General features: G+C 47.9%; 1 protein-coding gene and 1 long non-coding RNA gene across 6 annotated transcripts in view; both read right to left on the bottom strand.

Annotated features, from left to right (window-relative positions):
- Positions 1-1,471, bottom strand: part of PHF3 (PHD finger protein 3) — a 77,934-nt gene extending 76,463 nt beyond the window's left edge. For 3 of the 5 annotated variants that reach the window (XM_084623621.1, XM_084623624.1, XM_084623622.1), the window contains exon 1: positions 1,261-1,469. The gene's annotated coding sequence lies outside the window, so the exon portion shown is untranslated. Of the gene's footprint in view, positions 1-1,260 lie in introns of all 5 variants that reach the window. The other 2 variants (XM_084623619.1, XM_084623620.1) reach the window with 2 other exon arrangements.
- Positions 1,472-10,271: 8,800 nt separating this feature from the next.
- LOC311518231 lies at positions 10,272-25,513 on the bottom strand. The gene is made up of 3 exons (XR_014710931.1): positions 25,430-25,513; positions 22,952-23,041; positions 10,272-10,540 (listed from the first exon to the last, which is right to left on the bottom strand). It is a non-coding gene; the product is annotated as an uncharacterized lncRNA (long non-coding RNA).
- Positions 25,514-26,529: the final 1,016 nt, after the last annotated feature.

The raw sequence follows: 26,529 nt of genomic DNA, 5'->3' as shown, positions 1-26,529 counted from the left end.
TTGACAAACTCCGTTCATCAGGAAGGTGGGTTATTTTCCCTCATCTCTTTTACTTGTAACCCCCACAAGAAATACTGTAGAAAGATGCTTAATGCAGAGATTTTTGTCTGTTCTGATGCCAGGTTTAGGAGTATGGTGGGGAGAAATAAATCAGTGGAGGTCAGGGGGCAAATAGCAAGGTCTGAGTCACTGGAAGTTGTTTGGGGGGGGGGGAGGGAATAACAAGGAATGGTTGAGCAAGGGAGTGAGAGGAGCTGCAGAAGGTCCAATCATCACTCATCTGGGATTGAGGGGAGTAAGAACGTGTGTGGCTAAAGATAACTGCAGCGGGATTTGGATCAGCAATGGATGCAGGAGCAGGTGCTAGAGAAGGGACTCAGATCAGTATGGGTGGTGTGTGTATGGGGGAGTGGGAGGTACAGTAACTGGTCCTGGGGAACAGTATAGTAGGGCCCAGATTGGCAACATGGTGTGTACTGGGGAAGTACAGTAATGGGTGCTGGTGCACTGTGTGTGTGTGTATTGGGAGGGGAGGTACAGCAACGGATATAGGACTGGGTCCAGCAGGCCCAAGTCACTAGCATGCTCCCAGGGAGGGGGGACGGAGGAGTGTAAAGTAGGCCCAGGTCAATAGTGGGGGGGAGGAATGGGGAGGAGAGTGTAGGAGGCGGGGCAAGGAGGAGTGAGGGAAGGATAGGAGGCCAGGTCAGCTACAGGCCCCGGGGAAAGTGTGTGCAGCAGGCCCCAGGGGACAAGGGTGAGAGCAGAGTAACAGGCCCAGGTCAGTGGCGGGGGAGTGGGAAAGGCAGCAGGCCCAGGGCAAGGGAAGGCCCTGAGGGGGGAAAGGCAGCAGGCCCGGGACAGGGGGGAGGACCACAGGGCAGGAGAAGGCCGGGGGGAGGGGGAGAGGAAGGTAGGAGAGCCACAAGGCAGGAGAAGGCCAAGGGTAGCCAGGGCCGGGTTCGCCGGCTCCTGCTTGCTGTGGGGGCGGGCAGCATATCCCGGGGCCGCCCCCGAGAAAGGGGTAGGGGCGACTCTAGCTCGGCGGCCCCGGGCTCCCCCCGGCCAGTGCCAGCGTGGTGGCGGCCTCGCCGGAGCGGAGAGAGGCCCACGGCAGCCACCGCAGAGGCCCCTGCGCCAGGCCGCGCCGCCTTCCCGCCGCTGCTTCGGCCCCAGCCGGACCGGAGGGTGAACGCGGAGAGGGCCCGACGCGGCCGCACAACCGGCCCTTCGCCGCTGTGCCCGGGGACGGCAACTCACCCTTACTCCGCCGCCCAGCGCTGCCCCGCGGCCAAGGTCCGGGAGGAGGACGGCGGCGGCCGCGCAGGAGGAGGAGGCGGCGGCGTGCGCGCGCGCGCGCGGCTCCCTCCTTATTCGGGGGGGGGGGTGCGCTCAGCTGCCCACCCCCCGCGTTGCCCCTTGCTTCAGGTGGTCCCGCCCGCTCGGCCTGGCGCTCGCTGCCGACCGCCGCGTGCCCGTGTACGCGCCCCCCGCCGCGTGCGTGAGGCGAGCGGAGCCGCGCAGCCCAGCTCACGTGACCGCTGTGTTTACTGGAGGCCGGGCATGGGGCGCATGCGTAACAGCCTTAAGGGCAGCGCGCCGAAGGCAACGCCTCGGGCATCGGGGCTGCTTCGCACGGCGTGCGAGGGCAGAGGTGCTGACCTGCCCTGTCTCGGCGCCTATTTCGCCGCAGCCCCGGCCGGGCGGCGTGTAGCTTCACGCGTTACCCTCCGGCTCCCGCCGCACAACGTAGCCGGATCCTGGGGCGGGCGCCGGGCAGTCCTGCCGGGCAAGGGGCTCGGCCGCTTCCGACTGTCACCGGGGGCCCTGGCGGGCCGTTGGCGCTGAAGGCCTCAGCTCCGGGCTCTCCCCGTAGAGCCACGGGCTTTCCGCGCACAGGCCCACAGGGGAGGGGGGCACATACTTCTGGGGAGGCCCTGAGCCCGCTGCGCTGAGACCCTGTTTAATAACTGGGGGAGGGGGTAGCTCTGCCCAGGCCCTGGCGACCCTTCCCAGCCTGGACACACGGATCAATCACAACAGCTGCAAACTCCGTCTGGGGGTGGGGGGGTGTCGCTTCAGCCTTTTGGTTGCAAAGAACTTCAAACGTTTGAGTGTTTCAACACGAAAGTAGCTGTGGTTAAGAAACTCCTTCGCTAAGCTTCTGTCTTCTGCTCTCCTGCCATGTTAGCCCCAAAGGGGTTAAACTAGCAACCCAGAACAGCCTAGGTGGAGCTCTGCACAGTGCATGCAAGCAGCTGGGAGGCACAGGAGATCTCAGTGGCACAGATTTCTTCCTACGGCAATGTTTCAGAGTATGCATGTGATGAAGTGAGCTGTAGCTCAGGAAAGCTTATGCTAAATTGGTTAGTCTCTAAGGTGCCACAAGTACTCCTTTTCTTTTTCCTACTGCAATAGCATCCCACAGAAGGGCTGAGCCAGTGGGTGTGCCCTATGGACCCAGAGCAAGAAACTGACTTGTCTGTAGGCAAGGGCTGGCCTGTCTCCCAAGATTTGTGAGAGTGTTGGGTCATCCTTCAGGATAGGTTGTAGATCCTTAATAATGTGTTGGAGGGGTTTTAGTTGGGGGCTGAGGAGACGGCTAGTGGCGTTCTGTTATTTTCTTTGTTGGACCTGTCCTGTAGTAGGTGACTACAAGCTGTCAAGAACACTATCCCCGATAATGTCACGGCTAACCTGGTGGCTGAACTTTGTGACTTTGTCCTTACCCATAACTATTTTACATTTGGGGACAATGTATACCTTCAGATCAGCAGCACTGCTATGGGTACCCGCATGGCCCCGCAGTATGCCAACATTTTTATGGCTGAATTAGAACAACGCTTCCTCAGCTCTCGTCCCCTAACGCCCCAACTCTACTTGCACTATATTGATGACATCTTCATCATCTGGACCCATGGAAAAGAAGCCCTTGAGGAATTCCACCATGATTTCAACAATTTCCATCCCACCATCAACATCAGCCTGGTCCAGTCCACACAAGAGATCCACTTCCTGGACACTACAGTGCTAATAAACAATGGCCACATAAACACCACCCTATAGCGGAAACCTACTGACCGCTATTCCTACCTACATGCCTCCAGCTTTCACCCTGACCACACCACACGATCCATCGTCTACAGCCAAGCTCTGCGATACAACCGCATTTGCTCCAACCCCTCAGACAGAGACAAACACCTACCAGATCTCTATCAAGCATTCTTACAACTACAATACCCACCTGTGGAAGTGAAGAAACAGATTGATAGAGCCAGAAGAGTTCCCAGAAGTCACCTATTACAGGACAGCCCCCCAACCTGAAGCAAATAGGTGACTACAAGTAGACTCACCAACAACCACATACCACACACCAGAACCACTAACCCAGGAACCTATCCTTGCAACAAAGCCCGTTGCCAACTGTGCCCACATATCTATTCAGGGGACACCATCACAGGGCCTAATAACATCAGCCACACTATCAGAGGCTCATTCACCTGCACATCCACCAATGTGATATATGCCATCATGTGCCAGCAATGCCCCTCTGCCATGTACATTGGTCAAACTGGACAGTCTCTACGAAAAGGAATAAATGGACACAAATCAGATGTCAAGAATTATAATGTTCATAAACCAGTCGGAGAACACTTCAATCTCTCTGGTCACGCAATTACAGACATGAAGGTCGCTATCTTAAAACAAAAAAACTTCAAATCCAGACTCCAGTGAGAAACTGCTGAATTGGAATTCATTTGCAAATTGGATACTATTAATTTAGGCTTAAATAGAGACTGAGAGTGGCTAAGTCATTATGCAAGGTAGCCTATTTCCCCTTGTTTTTTCCTCCCCCCCCCCCCCTCGTGCCCCCCGACGTTCTGGTTAAACTTGGATTTATGCTGGAAATGGCCCACCTTGATTATCATACACATTGTAAGGAGAGTGGTCAGTTTGGATGAGCTATTACTAGCAGGAGAGTGAGTTTGTGTGTGTGTGTTTTGGGGTGGGGGGGGTGAGAAAACCTGGATTTGTGCTGGAAATGGCCCACCTTGATTATCATACACATTGTAAAGAGAGTGGTCACTTTGGATGGGCTATTACTAGCAAGAGAGTGAGTTTGTGTGGGGGGGAGGGGGGGGCGGAGGGTGAGAAAACCTTGATTTGTGCTGGAAATGGCCCAACTTGATTATCATACACATTGTAAGGAGAGTGATCGCTTTAGATAAGCTATTACCAGCAGGACAGTGGGGTGGGAGGAGATATTGTTTCATGGTCTCTGTGTATATAATGTCTTCTGCAGTTTCCACAGTATGCATCCGATGAAGTGAGCTGTAGCTCATGAAAGCTTATGCTCAAATAAATTGGTTAGTCTCTAAGGTGCCACAAGTACTCCTTTTCTTTTTGAGTTTTACACTTGTGCAAGTTTCTCCTATGTAGACAGGGCCCCATGTTTTACTAGAGCCCAGACATCATTATGCAGTCAAACTGAGGGCCTCTTTAAAACATAAATTTAGGTATTATTCAGCTGCCAGACACTGTCAAAAAAAAAGAAGCACCACACAGTGACTTGATAAACAGATTCATATTTAATACAAGAGATTTTAAACAGTTTAAGATTCATCTGGAAAGCTCTTTTATAAATAACGATTTGGCATTTAAAATTACCTGCCAAAGTGTAATCCTGTCAATACAAACTTTTACACTCTGTGTATTCACCAAACAATGTTTTCAAATCCAAGTGATCAAAATCATTAATTTTTTGAAGTAATTTTGGGGTTCTCGCTCTTCTGGTGATGGAGTTTTGAGGATTCATGTTCCCCAAGCTTTTCTCTGCCACCCTATGAGCTAAAAGTGTGCTTTATAAGTAAATTAAAGCTGAAATTCTCACATGATCACATCAGACTAGGACCTGGATATTTAAACCAAAAAAACACCAAGTATCATAAGACTTGTGATTTAAGTTGCAGGAGTTAGCAACACTTAACATCTGCATTGCACGTGTAGTTTCAGAAGGATATTTACACTTTTGTTGTAGCATGCATTCTTCTTCCCACATTAATCTTCTCCAGAGATAAGTTATTCACCAAGTAGATAGCATGTGGTAAGTAAAACTGCAATCTTAGCTAGTAGCCCAGAAGATTCTGCCTTTTAAACTACAGAAAAGCTGGTTTGTGAATCATTTAAGCCACCAGAAACTCATCTGCAAAGAAGTCAAGTATCAGAGGGGTAGCCGTGTTAGTCAGTATCCACAAAAACAATGAGGGGTCCGGTGGCACCTTAAAGACTAACAGATTTATTTGGGCATAAGCTTTCATGGGTAAAAAAACCACTTCTTCAGATGCATGGAATGAAAATGACAGATGCAGGCATAAATATACTGGCACATGAAGAGAAGGGAGTTACCTTACAAGTGGCAAACAAGTGTTGACAGGGCCAATTCAATCAGGGTGGATGTGGTCCACTCCCAATAATTGATGAGGGGGTGTCAATACCAAGAGAGGGGAAATTGCTTTTGTAGTGAGCCAGAGAAGGATTTGCTCTTAGTTGATCTGGTCTGAGTCTTGTCTGTTGCTGCATTGTTACAAGTTCTGAGATGTGAAGTCTAGAGAATAATCCATTCTCTGAATTTCTACAGGGCTTCCACTCTATGGTACTGTCCTTTCCCCATAAACCTAGCTGAGTCAGAGAAATGACTCTGGGGGAAGTCTCCTTGGCTCTCTGCCTTCTCTGTTTCTTGGCTGTTTCTGCTCACACGCAAACCCTTCATCAAAACCACATAGCTCTGTGTTTGACCAGCCTTGCATGTGGCCTGTGGCTTGGGTGGTGGTTTCTATTGTTTAACCTATCTTACTCCAAGAATCAGCTCAACTGCTTCTGACATTTATCCTGAATGAAGGGCAGCTGTCATGCCCACCAACTTCAATGAGGTTTCATCCAAATTCCATCTAACAATTCAATTAACAGCAGGATACCAAGAGAGGAAAAATAACTTTTATAGTGGTAATCAGAGTGGCCCATTTCAAACAGTTGACAAGAAGGTGTGAGTAACAGTAGGGAGAAATTAGTATGGGGGAAATTAGGGTTAGGTTTTGTAATGACCCAACCACTTTCAGTCTTTATTCAGGCCTAATTTGATGGTGTCCAGTTTGCAATTTAATTCCAGTTCTGCAGTTTCACGTTGGCCAAACCGGACAGTCTCTACGCAAAAGAATAAATGGACACAAATCTGACATCACAAATTATAACATTCAAAAACCAGTAGGAGAAGACTTCAGTCTCCCTGGTCACTCAATAACAGACCTAAAACTGGCAATTCTTCAACAAAAACACTTCAAAAACAGACTTTACCTGCACCTGTATTTTCCACTCCATGCATCTGATGAAGTGGAAAAGCTTATGCCCAAATAAATTTGTTAGTCTCAAAGGTGCCACAAGGATTCCTCGTTGTTTTTGCTGATACAGACTAACACGGCTACCACTCTGAAACATGTCACAGAGTAAATGTAGGTTGTCATCATTAAGGCTGTGAGTTTGTCACAGAGGTCATGGAAGTCACGGATTCTGTGACTTCTGCAGTGGTCGGTGCACCTGGCTCAGGGGCAGTCTTGGGCCACCGCACCCCCAGCAGCAGGTGAGGGAGGGGGTTGGGGCATAGGATGGGGTGAGTCGGGCTCTGGGTGGCTCCCCAGAAGTGGAGACATCCCCCTTGCTCAGCTGCTAGGCAGAGGCGTGGCCAGGCAGCTCTGCAAGCTGCCTCCACCCAGAGCGCTGGCTTCGCAGCTCCCATTGACCGGGAACCTTGCCTAGGGTGGTACCTAAAGGCGGAGGCAGAGTGCAGAGCTGCTTGACCACGCCTCCACCTTGGACAGAGCTGGACAAGAGGGATGTTGTCACTTCCGGAGAGCACCCCAGCCAGGTAAATGCCACCCAGATCCCACCTCATCCCCTCACCTCCCACACCCAAATTCTGCTGCAGGGATGGGGAGGCACGGAGGCAGGTAGGGAGCTTGCCAGCCCCTCTGCCCTGCACCCCCACACCAGCGGGGGTCCTGGGCTAGTTGCCGCTGCCTCCCCCGCCAACACCAGCAGGGGTCCTAGGCTGCATGCTGCTGCCGCCATCCCCACTCCAGCACCAGCAGGGGTCCCGGGCCATGCACCACCATCCACCCTCTTCCAGCAAGTGTGGCGGCCTTGGGAAGCACCCCCACAAGTTTTAGTCATGGGTACTAAAAATACCCGTGACTAAAATGTAGCCTTAATCATCATCTGTGTGGACCAGCATTAGAGGGGGATGAAACACATATTTCTCCCATGGGTTTCACAGATAGTTCCTGACAGCAGAGGAATGGTGAAACTCAGGTCTGGTCTACACTGCTGCTTAAGTCGATGTAAGTTACATCACTCAGGGGTGTGAAAAAAATCACACACATCCTGATCAATGTAGCTTACATCGACCTAACACGGTATCAACCCTGTGCTATGTCAGCAGGAGACGCTCTCCTGCCAACTTAGCTTTTTGCCTCTTGGGGAGGTGGAGTACTAAAGTTGACGGGAGAGCGCTCTCCCATTGACTTATCGGGTCTTTACCAGACCCCCTAAATTGATGCTGCTGCATCAATTGCAGCAGTACTGATTTAGTGGGCCATTGTAGACAAACCCTCAGGAAGCTTGGGTTCCGTTCCAGGTTCTGGAGGGGATGTTCTCTAGCAGTTACAGATCATTTCTACCTGATCCCTGCAAGCATGGCCCCTCCAACCTGTCCTTCTCCTAGTCCTGTCTCTTACCCACAACTGGCTCCATGTTCCATTTCCATTCTCCTCTCCTGACCAGTCCCAGAGTGCACTCCTCAAGCTTCTCATACCAGTCCCAGTCTTCTTGCCCAACCAGCCCTTGTCTCCCAATCTGGGCTCTCTCTCCAAGTCCCAGTTCCCTACCCACATTGACTCCTTCCACAGCCAGCTCCCCTGTGCTCATTTGATCTGTCTCTCCCCTCCCCACCCCAACCTCCAGTTACCCCCCCCATTACCTCTCTTCCATGGCCCCTTGTCATTAGTCTCTTTGCCCAGATGGTGTCTCTGTTGTTGCCTCACACCCCAGCTCCTAGTCAGATCTGTCTCCATATCCCCTGCTCATCCCTACTGCTTCCCAGTCTTCCCCCTTCCCCAGCCTAGCTCCTTGTCTGACTACAGTGTCTTTCCCCCACAATCCAATTCCCAATCTTCCCACTGACTCCCAGTCCTAGTTTTCTTGCCCAACCAGTTCCAGCCTTCCTAGTCCTCTTTCCCAACCAGTCCCAGGCTCTCCTTCCCCATGACAGCCAGGTCCCAAGCCTTGTCCAGCCAGTCACAGCCCCTCTTCCTGTCCTAGGTTCCCACTCCCAGATTCATTGCTCAGCCAATCCCAGTCTTCCCCTCACAGCTCCCAGTGCCAGTCATACAAGGGTTCTTGTCCCTATCTACTCTTTTCTTTTTGTCCCAGTTCAGTTCTTGTTCCCCTCTATTCAAATCACTTTGATTCCTCTTCCACACTGCCTGGCCACCAGCAAGGGAGAGGAGAGGCAAAGGCAGGAGTGCTGGAACAAATTGTATAGTGGAGTTCTGAGAGCCACCGAAACTGTAAACCCTGTGTGTGATGGAAACTACTTCAAGTTAGGGGTGAGGCAACACCCCCAGCACATCTAGTTCCAGCCCCCTTAAGCACAGGAGCACAATTTATTGCTCTGTGTTCTGGTGCCCAACCTCACCATGGCAGCCATTACAGGAAAAGTCCTTCTGAGCCCCAGTGGCGCTGGACTAGAATATGAACAATCTAGTCAGCATTAGGAGCTGTGAGAGATTGCGAATGCTCCGGCCCAAGGCTACACTGGTTCAGAAGGACTTTCCCAGGGTAGACAAGGCCACTGTGTAGACAAGGCTTTTATGTAGCTGCTAGACTAACTCCAGGCAGTCAATACGGCAAACAGAGACCTGCCTAAATTAGCACTGACTTGACATCATGGGCGACAGATTCATCCTAAAAGGGGGGGGGCGGGCGCCAAGGTTCTGTCCCCTCTGTGGCCCTCCCTTGCCCCTCCTTTTGCCCCCGAGGCTCTGCCCCCTGGCTACGCCAGAAGCCAGAGCCACTCCACCTACCTGGGCTGGGGGACCCAAGAACAGCCCCCAGCCCATGTCCCTGCCCCTGGGCCCTCTGCCCATGGCAGGTGGAGGGTCCCCGGGTCCTCACAACTGCCCATACACCTCTTACCCTGACCCAGTTCCAGCTTCTGGCCTGGACTAGGGGTGGGGACTCAGGAGTCAAAAACCCATGACCCGGCTGTGACTAAGAGCCGTCAGGGCAGCTGTGGGGAGCCACAGACCATCCATCTGCCCTGGGCAGGGACCAGGGGGGTGGGGACACAGGCTGGGAGCTGTCTTGGACTCCTCCATCCTAGGCAGGTGGAGGGTTCATGGGTGGAGCTTTGGGAGAAGGAGGGGCAGGGGGCCAAGCCTGTGGCAAAAAGTGAATGCTCCAGGCCTGTTCACTTTCAAAAGTGGGAGGACTATGGCTCCTTCCCCTTCATCCCCCCACCGATTCCAGTGACCCTGCTTGGCATACCCAGTGAGGATGGAATCTTCAGATATTTTAAGTGGCTGAACTCTAGGAAATCTCCACTGAGCATGTGTAAACTGTGATTTTTCAAAGGCTTGTTACCTGGGCAAATTGGGTGAATTTTCACAGACACATCGCTGAAACTAAGACACTCTCTTGGCAAATTTCAAGTCTCTGCTCCAAAGCACAGGGGAGCTACACTATCTCAAAAATTAAAAAAAAGTCTCAAGAATTTTTTAACATGAGCAAAACAATACTTTTTTCCTTGCCTCATTTTCAGAAATGGCTGAACTGTTTTGGGTAAAGCTTTCCACACACAAAAATTCAGGGTAAGGCAGACACCTGGAGTGGAATAATCTAGCCCAAGCCATGATAAGCAACTGAATAGTGGGTTTTATAGCGTTACCTGCACACTCCAGGGCACCCCCCATTACCAAGTTCCTAGGGCTCAAGCGGTAACCCGGTTGATTTAGGCACCCACACCCTTTCCTAGTTCCTAGGACTCCGGAAGAAAGGCACCTACCTTTACCCAGTTCCTAGGGCTCAGGGCATAATCTGATTAATTTAAGTACTCACCCTTACCCAGTTCCTAGGGCTCAGGGCGTACTCTTCTGCAGGTTTGCAGGATCTTTTCACCAGTGAAAGAGCTTTATACAGTAATATCATTATCCTCTATTTATTAACAACTACCAAGCAAAATACAATGCTATGCTCGTTAATCCTGATCACGTAAGCAGACTTTCTCTGTTGTCCAGCAAGGTTGTTCTCATCTGGGTTCTGGTTGCTGCACATCACGGTTGTGCAGAGGATTCTTAAAGCAGCTCTGATTTTAGGCTGTCTTGGGCGGGTGAGTTCTTCTTCCTTCAGGTCTTTCCTTCTTCTTCTTCTTTCTTTTCTTTTCTTTTTCCTTTTCCTTTCTTTTTCCTTCCCAGCTGGTCTCCTTCTTGACCTTAGTTTATATAGTGAAACTTGAGTCCTGCTTAGCTATACCTTGATCAATCATTTTACTAAGAAATTACAAAATAATTCTTTGACCAATCCTAACATACTGCAAAAATAATTCTTTACCCAATCACCTTAGTTGATTTAAATATTGTAAAATTAATTATGCAACAGACAGAAACAATCAAAGAATCAGACAGAAACCATACAGATAAACAATAGAAAAGTAGGGACCATAAAGGTAAAACAATAAAGAAATAGAGATTTCACACCCACAACTGTTGATAAGTCGTTACTTGCCAGATGGAATGCTGTCAAAAAAAGTTTTCTTTAAACATCTTAAGATCTGATTTTTTATCTGGTGATGGTGGGTACTATTAGGAGGGGCACCTTCTTAACAGCTCGATATTATATCGTTTTTATATAATTTAGAAGGAAAGTGAAGATGTGACTTTCTGCTTCTTGGCTCATGGCCGTTGCTCTCCTAATATGGCTGCAGAAAAAGGCCTCAGACCTTATAATAGTGGGAAGTATTGGGCATCTTTAATAATAGGTGATCCTACCAGCCCCATCTATATGATGATTTGTATTCTCTCACACACTCTCTCCCCCCACCCCCTTTAATTTCTCACTCTTACTTTCTCCCACATTACACACACTCAACATCAATCTCTACAGTGGGAACCTGGCTGATTTCTGTATTTCTGATTTTCTGAAACAGGCATTGTTGTATAAAAATCTCATAATTCTACAAACTTCTAACAAAAAAAGTTTCAAATGAAAATGAAGACTAAAGATGAAGAAAATTGCAAGCTTACTGTGATTGCATGTTATGTTGCTTGCAGAGCTGTCAATTAATCACAGTTAACTCATGTGATTAACTCAAAAAAATTAATCACGATTAAAAAATTAATTGCGACTAATCACAGTTTTAATTGCATTGTTAAACAATACAAATTGAAATTTATAAATATTTTGGATGCTTTTCTACATTTTCAAACATATTGATTTCAATTACAACACAGAATACAAAGTGTATACTGCTCACTTTATATTATTATTTTTATTATAAATATTTGCACTGTAAAAATGATAAACAAAAGAAATAGTATTTTTCAATTCACTTCATACAAGTACTGTAATGCAATCTCTTTATCATGAAAGTGCAACTTACAAATGTCGATTTTTTTCTGTTACATAGCTGCACTCAAAAACAAAACAATATAAAACTTTAGAGCCTACAAAGTCCACTCAGTCCTAATTCTTATTCAGCCAATCGCTAAGATAAATAAGTTTGTTTACATTTACGGGAGATAATGCTGCCCTCTTCTCATTTACAATGTCACCTGAAATTGAGAACAGGGATTTGCATGGCACTTTTGTAGCCAACATTGCAAAGTATTTACATACCGGATATGCTAAACGTTCTTATGCTCCTTCATGCTTCAGCCACCATTCCAAAGGACATGCTTCCATGCTGATGATGTGCGTAAAAAAAATAATGCGTTAATTAAATTTTGACTGAACTCCTTGGGGGAGAATAGTATGTCTTCTGCTCTGTTTTACCAGCATTCTGCCATGTATTTCACGTTACAGCAGTCTTGGATGATGACCAGCACATTGTTTGTTTTAAGAACACTTTCACTGCAGATTTGACAAAATGCAAAGAAGGTACCTGTCATAAACATATAGCTAAGGGTAGCCTAGAATTCCTCCTTATCTGTAAGGGGTTAAGAAGCTCAAATAACCTGGTTGGCACCTGATCAAAAGCACCAATGGGAAAGAAGATACTTTCAAATCTGGGGGCAGGGAAGGTTTTGTTTGTGCTCTGTGTTGTGTGTTCTCTGGGGAAGCAGAGAAGCATCAGGTCAGAAAACTTCTTCTCCTAAAATCATCCTAAAATGAGTCTCAATATTGCAAAAAGAGTAAGTAAATAAGGCAAGGTGCATTAGATTATCTTTTGTTTTTAGCTCATGAATTTTCCCTATGCTTAGAGGGAGGTTTATCCCTGTTTTTTGTAACTTTAAAGTTTTGCCTAAAGGGGAATCCTCTGTGTTTTGAATCTGATTACCATGTAAAGTTACCTTCCATCCTGATTTTACGGAGGTACTTCTTTTACTTTTTTTTCTTTATAATAAAGTTCTGTTTTATAAGAATCTGGTTTATCTATTTGGTTGGTATATTATTTTTAAGCCTATCCAGGAAAGGGGGTGAAGGGGCTTGGGGGGATATTTTAGGGAACAGGAACTCCAAGTGGTCCTTTTCCTGAATCTTTGTCTAACTCACTTGGTGGTGGCAGCAGTACCCATCCAAATACAAGGAAGGATTTGTGCCTTGGGGAAGTTTTTAACCTAGCTATAGAAATAAGCTTAGGGGGTCTTTCATGCGGGTCCCCACATCTGTACCTTAGAGTTCAGAGTGGGGAGGGAACCTTGACAATACCAATGTGAGATTTCTATAGATATCTAGAGCACTTGACCCTAGGTTTAAGAATCTGAAGTGCCTTCCAAAATCTGAGAGAGATGAGGTGTGGAGCATGCTTTCAGAAGTCTTAAAAGAGCAACTCTCCGATGCGGAAACTACAAAATCTGAACCACCAAAAAAGAAAATCAATCTTCTACCGGTGGCATCTGACTCAGATGTTGAAAGTGAGCATGCATTGGTCTGCACTGATTTGGATTGTTATTGAGCAGAACCTGTCATCAGCATGGACGCATGTCCTCTGGAATGGTGGTTGAAGCATAAAGGGACATATGAATTTTTAGCACATCTGGCACGTAAATATCTTGCTACGCCGACTATAATAATGACATGTGAATTCCTGTTCTCACTTTCAGGTGACATTGTAAACAAGAAGCAGGCAGCATTATCTCCCGCAAATGTAAACAAACTCGTTTGTCTGAGTGACTGGCTGAACAAGAAGTAGGACTGAGTAGACTTGTTTTATTTTTAAATGCAGTTATTTTTGTACATACTTCTACATTTGTAAGTTCAACTTTCATGATAAAGAGATTGCATTATAGTACTTGTATGAGGTGAACTGAAAAATAGTATTTCCTTGTTTTTACAGCACAAATATTTATAATAAAAAATACACTTTGTATTCTGTTTTGTAATTGAAATCAATATATCTGAAAATGTACAAAACATCCAAAATATTTCAGTAAATGGTATTCTATTATTGTTTAACAGTACGACTAATCACGATTAATTTTTTTAATCGATTGACAGCCCTAGTTGCTACATAAAACCAGGAAGTCACTCTTTATCTGGTCTAACTCCCTCTGTCTAGTGTCTATTTCATCTCCATTGTCAGCTCTGTGAGACTGAGAGCAATTCCTTGACAGTGAAAAACACTAAGGCCCAGATTTTCAAAGGCATTTAGATGCCTAACTCCTATTATCACCTTTTTATCTAAAAGTTGAACAAAATTATGAAGGATAAAGGCAACAAAAGAAAAGAGAAATTTACTCTTTCCATTCCCCAGGAATGTGCTTAACAGTTCACAGGCTTGTTTGTTTTTCAATGGTTTTTCTGGTTGGGGAAAGGCTTTTTTGAAAAGGTGTGTCTTACATTTCAGTTCAAATTCAGTCAAGTTCAGTCTAGTCTTTTCTAGCATAGATCTCCAAAGCTGAGGTCAAGCTGCTGAAAGTGCTGTGCCCCCAGCTGTTGGATCATATTAAAGAAGTTCTGTATTAAAATCACAAATGAGTTTGATTCCCCAGAGTTTAAATTCCAGGGTATTACTAATTAAGAGGTCTCTTGGTTTTTGGTATTGTTTCTCTCCCTCTATGTGTGAAACTTGCAAGCTGCTAACTGTGTTAGTACATTCTAAGACAGAGTCTGTTCTCAAAGCAATTCACAAGAGAGAGAGACTCAAAGCAATACTCTAACAACAGAAACAGCACCCAGAGACTCCCCACCCTTTTGTTGTATTAACAATTGTGATTAAAATAGAGATAGAGGATGTATGTGGATGGATGCTTGGTGTGGATAATAACTGAATGATCAGGGAGGTGCCAGCCTAAGAATCCAGTGTCCATCGGCTGAAGAAGGCGTCAAGTGGAAATAACCAGACGACCCCCCCGGAGGGCAGACTGGAATCCACCCAACAGCCTCAAGGATGGGAGAACCAAATAACAAGATAACATCTTGGAGCCGTCAGGAATGTGCTATCTGTTGATTGATTCAGCAACAGCATGATGAAGCAATTCCCATAGACTGGCATAGGAAGAAATTCCTATAAAAATAGACTCTAAAAAGTGAGAACTTTGGGGTCTGATTCTGCAAACCAACTTCCAGGAGCATCAGATGAGCATCTGACAAGGCCCTGCTCCCTCCTCATGTCCAGGCCACCTGGCCAGTGACTTGGCATGAGCAACTCTAAGGCTGGTAACTATGATAACAACCTTGCAGAACCTGTGTGTGTGGGTGTGTGTGGGTGTGTGTTTGTATGAATGAATGTGAGAATAAATATGAGATTGAATGGAATGTTATAGCTATAACTAACTGCTTACTATGATTCTTTCTGTATTCACAATAAATGTGGTATTTTGCCTTTTCCCCTTTAATAAGATCCTGCTGGTTTTTATTTTATTGGTATAACACAGCATCTAATAACCTAAGGGCATGTCTATATGTGCATTGATGCAGCTGCATCGCTGTAAACTCTCCTGTCAGCTTAATTACTCCAGCCCTGCAAGCAACGATAGGTATGTCGGCAATAACACTGTCCACACCTACGTTTAAATCGGCATGTTATGTCATTCACGGCTGGCTAATTCACACCCCTGAGCAACATAACTTATGTCAACTTAAGTTGTAGCATAGCCATAGCCTTAAAGTGGTTGCATTCAGCCCCAGATACAATGAGGTATGATACTTTAATCTGTAGGAGATGGAAGCATGGATCACGGTGGCTTAGATCCTCATCCAAGAGAAAAGGGTGCAGTTTCTGGCTAGTTGAAGATGGAGGAAAGCATTCCTTGATACTGTGGTAATCTGTATGTCTAGGAATAGTGCTGCACCTTGCATAACCCAGAGACTTTGTATGACTGCCAAGTCAGTGTTAATGCAGTGTTGTAAATGTTTTGGTCCCAGGATATCAGAGAGACAAGTTGTGTGAAGTAATATCTTTTATTTGACCAACTTGTGTTGGTGAAAGAGATAAGCTTTTGAGTTACACAGAAGCCCAGACCTGTAGAAGAGCTCTGTGTGATCAAAAGCTTGTCTCTTTTTCTAACACAAGTTGGTCCAATAAAAGATATTACCTCATCCATCTTGTCTCTCTGAAGCTCATGTTAACTTATGCAGGTTTCTGCTTGCTGTGTTCACTGCCTGGAGTTACCCTAGCAGCTATCTAAAAGCCTTGTCTACTCTGGGAATATTTCCACCAAAATTTAAAAAAAAACAATTGGAGCACTAGTGTAGACTTAGCTCTGGCAGTCAGAACTGTTTTTATAACTGGTTACATTACATCTGCTTTCAGTAGGTTTAACTAAATTGGCTATAAAAATGGTACCACTACAGTAGTGCTCCAAGCAGGTTTTAAAACCAACTTGAATTTTTGAGAAAATCTCTATAGTGTAGACTAGAGTTTAGGAAATATCAACTGCTGACAAGTTATGTCTGAGCAGGTTTTAACCAGTTTCTGAAATAGTGCTGCACATCATTTGTAGTTAAATTGTGTTAATCAGCAGTTCAGTTGCACCCATTGCTGATGCTCATGTCAGCAATGGGTAATTTTTGAGGTACACATAAGACTAGAATCATAGAATCATAGAATATCAGGGTTGGAAGGGACCCCAGAAGGTCATCTAGTCCAACCCCCTGCTCAAAGCAGGACCAATTCCCAGTTAAATCATCCCAGCCAGGGCTTTGTCAAGCCTGACCTTAAAAACTTCTAAGGAAGGAGATTCCACCACCTCCCTAGTTAATGCATTCCAGTGTTTCACCACCCTCCTAGTGAAAAAGTTTTTCCTAATATCCAACCTAAACCTCCTCCACTGCAACTTGAGACCATTACTCCATGTTCTTTCATCTGCCACCACTGAGAACAGTCTAGAGCCATCCTCTTTGGAACCCCCTTTCAGGTAGCTGAAAGCAGCTATCAAATCCCCCCTCATTCTTCTCTTCTGCAGGCTAAACAATCCCAGCTCCCTCAGCCTCTCCTCATAACTCATGTGTTCCAGTCCCCTAATCATTTTTGTTGCCCTTCGCTGGACTCTCTCCAATTTATCCACATCCTTCTTGAAGTGTGGGGCCCAAAACTGGACACAGTACTCCAGATGAGGCCTCACCAATGTCGAATAGAGGGGAACGATCACATCCCTCGATCTGCTCGCTATGCCCCTACTTATACATCCCAAAATGCCATTGGCCTTCTTGGCAACAAGGGCACACTGTTGACTCATATCCAGCTTCTCGTCCACTGTCACCCCTAGGTCCTTTTCCGCAGAACTGCTGCCTAGCCATTCGGTCCCTAGTCTGTAGCTGTGCATTGGGTTCTTCCGTCCCAAGTGCAGGACCCTGCACTTATCCTTATTGAACCTCATCAGATTTCTTTTGGCCCAATCCTCCAATTTGTCTAGGTCTTTCTGTATCCTATCCCTCCCCTCCAGCGTATCTACCACTCCTCCCAGTTTAGTATCATCCGCAAATTTGCTGAGAGTGCAATCCACACCATCCTCCAGATCATTTATGAAGATATTGAACAAAACTGGCCCCAGGACCAACCCTTGGGGTACTCCACTTGATACCGGCTGACAACTAGATATGGAGCCATTGATCACTACCCATTGAGCCCGACAATCTAGCCAGCTTTCTACCCACCTTGTAGTGCATTCATCCAGCCCATACTTCCTTAACTTGCTGACAAGAATACTGTGGGAGACCATGTCAAAAGCTTTGCTAAAGTCAAGAAACAATACATCCACTGCTTTCCCTTCATCCACAGAACCAGTAATCTCATCATAAAAGGCGATTAGATTAGTCAGGCATGACCTTCCCTTGGTGAATCCATGCTGGCTGTTCCTGATCACTTTCCTCTCATGCAAGTGCTTCAGGATTGATTCTTTGAGGACCTGCTCCATGATTTTTCCAGGGACTGAAGTGAGGCTGACTGGCCTGTAGTTCCCAGGATCCTCCTTCTTCCCTTTTTTAAAGATTGGCACTACATTAGCCTTTTTCCAGTCATCCGGGACTTCCCCGGTTCGCCACGAGTTTTCAAAGATAATGGCCAATGGCTCTGCAATCACAGCCGCCAATTCCTTAAGCACTCTCGGATGCAACTCGTCCGGCCCCATGGACTTGTGCACGTCCAGCTTTTCTAAATAGTCCCTAACCATCTCTATCTCCACAGAGGGCTGGCCATCTCTTCCCCATTTTGTGATGCCCAGCGCAGCAGTCTGGGAGCTGACCTTGTTAGTGAAAACAGAGGCAAAAAAAGCATTGAGTACATTAGCTTTTTCCACATCCTCTGTCACTAGGTTGCCTCCCTCATTCAGTAAGGGGCCCACACATTCCTTGGCTTTCTTCTTGTTGCCAACATACCTGAAGAAACCCTTCTTGTTACTCTTAACATCTCTGGCTAGCTGCAGCTCCAGGTGCGATTTGGCCCTCCTGATATCATTCCTACATGCCCGAGCAATATTTTTATACTCTTCCCTGGTCATATGTCCAACCTTCCACTTCTTGTAAGCTTCTTTTTTATGTTTAAGATCCGCTAGGATTTCACCATTAAGCCAAGCTGGTCGCCTGCCATATTGACTATTCTTTCGACTCATTGGGATGGTTTGTCCCTGTAACCTCAACAGGGATTCCTTGAAATACAGCCAGCTCTCCTGGACTCCTTTCCCCTTCAAGTTAGTCCCCCAGGGGATCCTGGCCATCCGTTCCCTGAGGGAGTCGAAGTCTGCTTTCCTGAAGTCCAGGGTCCGTATCCTGCTGCTTACCTTTCTTCCCTGCGTCAGGATCCTGAACTCAACCAACTCATGGTCACTGCCTCCCAGATTCCCATCCACTTTTGCTTCCCCCACTAATTCTACCCGGTTTGTGAGCAGCAGGTCAAGAAAAGCGCCCCCCCCAGTTGGCTCCTCTAGCACTTGCGCCAGGAAATTGTCCCCTACGCTTTCCAAAAACTTCCTGGATTGTCTATGCACCGCTGTATTGCTTTCCCAGCAGATATCAGGAAAATTAAAGTCACCCATGAGAATCAGGGCATGCGATCTAGTAGCTTCCGCGAGCTGCCGGAAGAAAGCCTCATCTACCTCATCCCCCTGGTCCGGTGGTCTATAGCAGACTCCCACCACTACATCACTCTTGTTGCACACACTTCTAAACTTAATCCAGAGACACTTAGGTTTTTCTGCAGTTTCGTACCGGAGCTCTGAGCAGTCATACTGCTCCCTTACATACAGTGCTACTCCCCCACCTTTTCTGCCCTGCCTGTCCTTCCTGAACAGTTTATAACCATCCATGACAGTACTCCAGTCATGTGAGTTATCCCACCAAGTCTCTGTTATTCCGATCACGTCATAGTTCCTTGACATCACCAGGACCTCCAGTTCTCCCTGTTTGTTTCCAAGGCTTTGTGCATTTGTATATAAGCACTTGAGATAACCTGTTGATCGCCCCTCATTCCCAGTATGAGGCAGAAGCCCTCCCCTCACAGACATTCCTGCCTGTGCTTCCTCCCGGTATCCTGCTTTCCCACTTACCTCAGGGCTTTGGTCTCCTTCCCCCGGTGAACCTAGTTTAAAGCCCTCCCTTCAGCTTGCTGCTGGTGCTGCTGAGATAGCAAGTATCTGAAGACCTTCCCCCCAAATCAGCAGTTCTTTTTTGAGTGCTTGCTCATGTCCATTCCAATTAGGTGTGTGCACAATGTGGAAGGTTTTTCCCTTAGCAGTACCCATGAGCTCGGCTGTGGAGCCCCCTGGAGTCGCCACCTCTCCAGTTCCTTCTTATATCTCCTGTAAATAGTTAAGAATAGTTTTTTAGTATTAGAGTAGTTTGACCCCTTGTTACCTTCCCTCAATTTCCCTTCCCTTTCCTGGGGCCAGGGCATGCCTCGGTCCCAGGGTTTAAATCATGTGGGGTCTGTTGGAAGCTGATCTCAAAGGGCGACCCACACACGGCTTGTCTGAAGTGCCTGGGTGAGTCCCACCAAGCGGACAGGTGCAAAATTTGTAGAGGATTCCACCAGTGTGCCAAAAAGGAAAGGGACCACGGGTTGAAGCTGCTGCTGATGGAAGCAGCTCTTCGGCCGCAGTCAGAATTGAGCCCCATGGATGCGGCACCAGGCTCCTCGGCATCTGTGCACAGTGCACTGGCTTCAATCTGGAATGTGGCGCCAAAGAAGGATTCTGGGTTCAGAGACCCTCGGCACTGGCACTCCTCGGCACCGAAGACTGCTTCACGGGCGGAATTGCAGCACCGTTCTCCGTTGTCTGTGCCATGCAAAAAACACAGAAAGACAGACAGGGGATGCTCCCATTCTCAAGCACCAGAGCGTGAGCCACCTAAGGAAGTGTGACCTATGCCGAGGCACTCTTACCCACCTGTACAGTAGTCAGCCCCGGGCTCACAGTGGGACCTGTCGAGTCTGGCGCAACTGGAGGAGGGCCAAGTGGAGAACTTAGACCTTCCCTCCACACGAGAGTATGTGGCCAGGAATCTCATAGCCTGGATTGGTCTGCACTGTGCCGACCAGCGTGAGACGGCACTGGCCCCGAAGCCTGAGGTGCCGCACAGACCACCGGTCCAGTCCAAGGGGAAACCAGCGATGACACGGCATCACTCTCCATCTCCCCGGCACCAATCCCCAGCACCATCGGGCATGGCACCGCCTTGACCACCATGTGTGGACTTCTTGGAGTCCGATTCTGAGGTGGACTTCTATGTTTTGTGAAGGAGCCAGCACTGGGCTCAGCGGCAAGCTCAGAGTGTCAGTTTGGTATAGTGCCATGGCCAACGCAATGGCAGGTGCTCGTGCAAATGCCGACCCAGTGGCCCTTTTGGACCCCTTGGGTGTACCAGCAGTACCAGGGGTCTGTGTCCGGGCACTCCCTCTTGGTCGCATCCAAGGGAAGGGCTGCGTCCAGGGACCCTCCTTAGAATCATAGAATATCAGGGTTGGAAGGGACCTCAGGAGGTCATCTAGTCCAACCCTCTGCTCAAAGCAGGACCAATCCCCAACTAAATCATCCCAGCCAGGGCTTTGTCAAGCCTGACCTTAAAAACTTCTAAGGAAGGAGATTCCACCACCTCCCTAGTTAATGCATTCCAGTGTTTCACCACCCTCCTAGTGAAAAAGTTTTTCCTAATATCCAACCTAAACCTCCTCCACTGCAACTTGAGACCATTACTCCATGTTCTTTCATCTGCCACCACTGAGAACAGTCTAGATCCATCCTCTTTGGAACCCCCTTTCAGGTAGTTGAAAGCAGCTATCAAATCCCCCCTCATTCTTCTCTTCCGTAGACTAAACATCCCCAGTTCCCTCAGCCTCTCCTCATAAGTCATGTGTTCCAGTCCCCTAATTATTTTTGTTGCCCTCCACTGGACGCTTTCCAATTTTTCCACATCCTTCTTGTAGTGTGGGGCCCAAAACTGGACTCAGTACTCTAGATGAGGTCTCACCAATGTCGAATAGAGGGAAATGATCACGTCCCTCAATTTGCTGGCAATGCCCCATCTTATACATCCCAAAATGCAATTGGCCTTCTTGGCAACAATTGCACACTGTTGACTCATATCCAGCATCTCATCCACTGTAACCCCTAGGTACTTTTCTGCAGTGCATCTGCCATGGCTACCGCACCTGACACCGCCACCAGTGCCACGTCTAGTACTGACACAGTGTCTGGCATCGGCAATGGCATCCATGGCCAGTGCTACAGAGGGTGGCTGGCACCAAGTTGGGTGCGACTACAGGCAACCCGGGATACTCTGACTTGTCGGACAGTCAGAAGGAACCCTCCCTGGCATCATCATCATCTTTACCCAATGAGGCAGTGGCGGGAACCTCCTCAGGGCCTCCCCCACTGGACATCAGAGGCTGCCTGGAACTCCTGACATGGGTGACACAGAATCTGGGCATCCAGATGGAGGAGCTCACCAAGGTGTCAGACCCAGTGGTGGACATTTTAGCCCCGGTGAACCCCACTAGGGTGGCACTTCCCCTGATTAAGACTATTCAGGAGAACACTAAGACCCTGTGGCAAACTCCAGCCTCTCTGATCCCCACAGCGAAGGGAGTCAAGAGAAAATATTTCATGCCCTCCAAGGGTTATGAGTACATTTTTACACACACTCCACTGGACTCGGTGATGGTGGCAGCGGACAATGAGTGGGAAAGGCATGGACAGCAGGGGCCTACTCCTTGAGCTAAGGAGTTGGATCTCTTCAGAAGGAAGATATACTCCACCAGAGGGCTCCAGCTTTGTGTTGATCCTTAGCCGCTACAGTTTTAAATCATGGGACACGATGTCCAAATTTTCAGACCTTGTCCTGGCGGACTCCAAGTCCAAATTCTCAGCCTTTGTGGATGAGGGCAAGGCTATGGCCAGGACATTGCTGCAGGTCACACTGGATTCAGCAGACTCAGCAATGTGATGTGATGTTGCTCCTGGCTGCAGGCCTTGAGCCTCCCTGGGGAGGTCCTACAAATGATACAAGATCTCCCTTTCGATGGAGCCACTCTGTTCTCAGAGAAAATGGACTCAAATCTGCATAGCTTAAAAGACTCTCGAGCCACTCAAAGATCATACGCCCACCACCCAACGTAGACACTTTAGGCCTCAGCCTATGCCCTGGCTGTATCAAGGTCAGCTTCCGCAGGATCACAACCGCAGATGGGGCAGAAACCAGAACTGGTGTCACCAGCCTCAACCCCTGAACCACCAGGAGTCTGGATCACTGAGACAACCACCAGGCCCCAGGCAGGCCTTTTGAAGATGTACCTGGGGGCAACATACCAACCCAAGGATTGGATCCTTGTGCAGGAGGTACGAACCCTCCTATTAGTAGGAGCTGTGGAGGAGGTTCTGCTGGAGCTCAGGGGCAAGGGGTTCTACTCCCAGTATTTCCTAATACTGAAAGCAAAGGGGGGCCTCAGACCCATCTTGGACCTGCACAACCTCAAAAGGTTCATGAAGAAGCTAAAGTTTCAGATACTCTCTTTGGCCACCATTATCCCATCCCTGGATCCAGGAGATTGGTATGCTGCCCTCGACTTGAAGGACCCATATTTCCATAATCCCGCCTCACAGGCGCTTCCTAAAATTTGTAGTAGGGGGGCACTCACTACCAATTCACAGTACTTCCATTTGGTCCATCATCAGCATCTTGGGTATTCACCAAATGCATGTCAGTCATGGCCCCCTTCCTGAGGAAGAGGCAAGTTCAGATATTGCCATACCTCGATGACTGGTTAGTAAAGGGCCATTCCAGGACACAAGTGGATCAACAGGTCAGCTTGATAAGATCCACAATCGACAGACTGGGTCTCCTGTTAAACACACAAAAGTCAATGCTCATCCCCATTCAGAGAATAGAGTTCATAGGGGCAGTGTTAGACTCAAGGCAAGCCAGAACATTCCTACCTCAGTCCCTCTTCCAGGCTATGCACTACATCATACAAGATCTCAGATGGTACCCCATAACCACGGCAAGGAATTGCTTAAAACTCCTGTTCATGATGCAACATGCGAGGCTCAGACTCAGACCTATCCAGGCCTGGCTAGCGTCTGTGTACCGACTGAGCAGAGACGACCTAGACAATGTAATCACACTTCCACCATGGGTTCTCAAGTTGCTTCAGTGGTGGCTTGATGTGTAGGGGGTCACATTCTTCAAGCCGTGCCCCTCATTGTGTCTGGTCACCGATGCGTCAGCAATGAGGTAGGGAGCACACCCCGGAGAGCTCAGAACTCAGGGCCTTTGGTCTCCAGCAGAGCTGTTGCTTCACATCAACATCAGGGAGCTGAGAGCAGTTCGTCTGACATGTCAGACCTTCTGCCCTCATCTGGAGGGCAGATGCATATCAGTCCTGATGGACAACACAACAGTGATATTTTATATCAACAGACAGGGTGAAGCATGCTCTTCTCCCCTATGTCAGTAAGCCCTCAAGCTCTGGGATTTCTGCATAGCACACTCGATATTCCAGGAGGCCTCCTACCTACCCGGATATCAGAAAGAGCCAGCGGACCATCTCAGCAGGTGTTTTCACAATCACGAGTTGTTCATTCGCCCAGATGTGATAAACAATATCTTCCAATGGTTGGGAGTTCCCCAGATCTACTTGTTTGCCATAAAGGGCAACAGGAAGTGCCTTAAATTCTGCTGTTTCCTGAATCACAGCCCAGGCTTGCTGGCAGATGCATTTCTTCTTCCATGGAAGGACCACCTCTTCTATGCGTTTCCTCCTGTTCTGCTCATTCACAAGGTCCTCCTCAAGATCTGGAGGGATGAGGCCTCAGTGATCCTGGTGACATGAGCCTGGTCACGACAGAACTGGTACACCATGCTGCTGAAGTTATCGGTGGATACCGCACTCACCCTACCATTAGTTCCAGACCTCATTTGCTCATCATCACGGCTGGCTCCAGTACCCCAATCTCCACCTCACAGCTTTGAAACTGCATGGTTGAATATGCTAGAGCTCACATGCTCAGATCCTGTTAGAGAGGTTCTTCTTGGTAGTAGAAAACCACTGACCAGGGCTACTTACTTAGCCAAGTGGAAGAGATTCTCGAGCTGGTGGTCGCAGAGCCATATCCCTCTGACATAGTCTTCAATTCCCTTTATCTTGGACTACCTGCTAGAGTCAAAACAGCAGGGTTTGTCACTCTTGTCTATATAGGTTCACCTGGCCGCCATCTTAGTTTTTCAGCCAGGCAAGCCTGACCACTCTGTCTTTGCTAGCTTCGCATTCTAGTTTGATGGTGCTCCGTGGGTATCTTTATTAGTCAGTGTTTATTCACAATTTGTCTTGAAATGAATTTTTCAGCTTGCCTATTCAGCTGGCTAAACTAAAATAATAGACCAATTAGGCTAGAAGGAACAGGACTGTGTAAGTAATTCATCTAGTCCAGTGGTTCCCAAACTTGTTCTGCTGCTTGTGCAGGGAAAGCCCCTGCCAGGCTGGGCCGGTTTGTTTACCTGCCGCGTCCGCAGGTTTGGCCGATTGCGGCTCCCAGTGGCCACGGTTCGCTGCTCCAGGCCAGTGGGAGCTGCTGGAACCAGTGCAGGCCACCGGTGCCGCCACTTCCAGTAGCTCCCATTGGCCTGGAGCAGCGAACAGTGGCCACTGGGAGCTGCGATCGGCTGAACCTGCGAATGCGGCAGGGAAACAAACTGGCCTGGCAGGGGCTTTCCCTGCACAAGCTGCGGAACAAGTTTGGGAACCACTGATCTAGTCCATCCCTGCTATTAGACACTCCTGTAAACAAAGAGGTACCATGCAGTAGACACCATATGCAGTAAACTTGTATTCTAAAGTTCTTAAAAGGCTCATGGAAACTCAGAACTTGGATTCCTAAACTATTTTCATGTATCAGACCCTCACAATTTTTGTCCACTTTCCAGGTATCCTTTTGAGATGTTACACAATGGCCACTAAATCTTCTTGGTGAGGGAAAATGAATGAGTCTCCTTGGAAGTACTACTGTTACCCGAGGTTCTTTCAACCCAAAGCTCTTGGTAACTTTTACTCTGTGCGAGGTGGTGTCAGGAAATAAATCAGGGGAGACACAGCTGTCCGACCGACAGATAGCTGGCACAAACAGGACAACATAAGAGTGCTTTCACTTAAAGCTAAACTTTAATTAGTCTCAAGCACTTATACACACGTCCGCAATAGGTTAGTAAAACACCCCCAACCTTTGATAATTACCAAAGCTGAGCATGGCTCTCGAGTGGCACAGCAGCAGCCCATCTGCCGGTGAGGAACACAAGATGCATCCAGAGGGAGAGTTCAGTTCTGAAGAGTCCCACCACCTCAAACTTTTCCCCCTTATTTATACATTAGTAATAGAATGACATGTCTCTTAAAGCAAACTTGTTAAGTAAGCAGTTTCAATGGTCAAGCAAGAGGTTCCTTCTGATTATCGATTAACCAGGAGTGGGTTTTTCCAGAGTTTGCAGCCTTGAGGCCCCAATAGACATTCCTGGGGCATATCCTGCTCTTCTAAAACGCATGTATCAGCAACTTCAACACAATTCTTATCAGGAAGGACACGGGGTCAAGCTGCCCTCTCTGTGGCACCCAACCCCCCCCCCCCCCCCCCCGCCACCTTGGTTAAACTGAGACTGTTGAATGGCCAATTTACAGCCTGCTGACTTGGCTGCTTTTAGCAATAATCCATAGTGGTTTCAGGCACTTCACTGGTTTGCCAAAGTCTCCCTGTACAGTTTCCCCTCCTTAAAGGTCACCTTTCACACAAGGGGGCCTTTACATGATCGCTGTCACACCATTTCTGGATGCACCTGAGTTGAGATCCAACAAAAGCTCAAGGCTCTCAGCCAAGACCGAGCAAATTATCTACTTCTTGGCATCCCATACTTGGCACACCAGCATAGCAATTGACAAGCAATCGCCTTAGCCTCCTTTCCCAGTTGAGGGAGGGGCAACAAGCTTGATATATTCCTTACGGGGGTACGAGTGCCGGTGGCAGTAACCACTGACTCATCTGTCGGGGGACTTGCAATTGCCGAATTTTGCGCCATATCCAGCATGTCATCAGGCTGGTAACAAAAACCACTACTATTTGGCACCCTAAGATTACTATGACGGGGTGTAGGGCCAAATTCAGGATGCCTGTGCCAGTGGGCGACCATCCCAATAACACTTCCCACCACTGGTGTGACAGGTCCTGGCCAATTCTTGCAAATACTCGTTTAATGTCATTGGCATTATGATGCACGGTAATCATGACTCTGTACCCTTCCTGTTTTGCAGTATGTAACTGGTTGTGTAAATCAGGGTGTATAAGC

This window comes from Lepidochelys olivacea (assembly GCF_965140295.1).
Source record: "Lepidochelys olivacea isolate rLepOli2 genome assembly, chromosome: 3".
In the NCBI taxonomy this organism is placed as follows: domain Eukaryota; kingdom Metazoa; phylum Chordata; order Testudines; family Cheloniidae; genus Lepidochelys; species Lepidochelys olivacea.
Note: the sequence above shows the minus strand (reverse complement) of the source record. Positions and strands in the feature narration are given on the sequence as shown.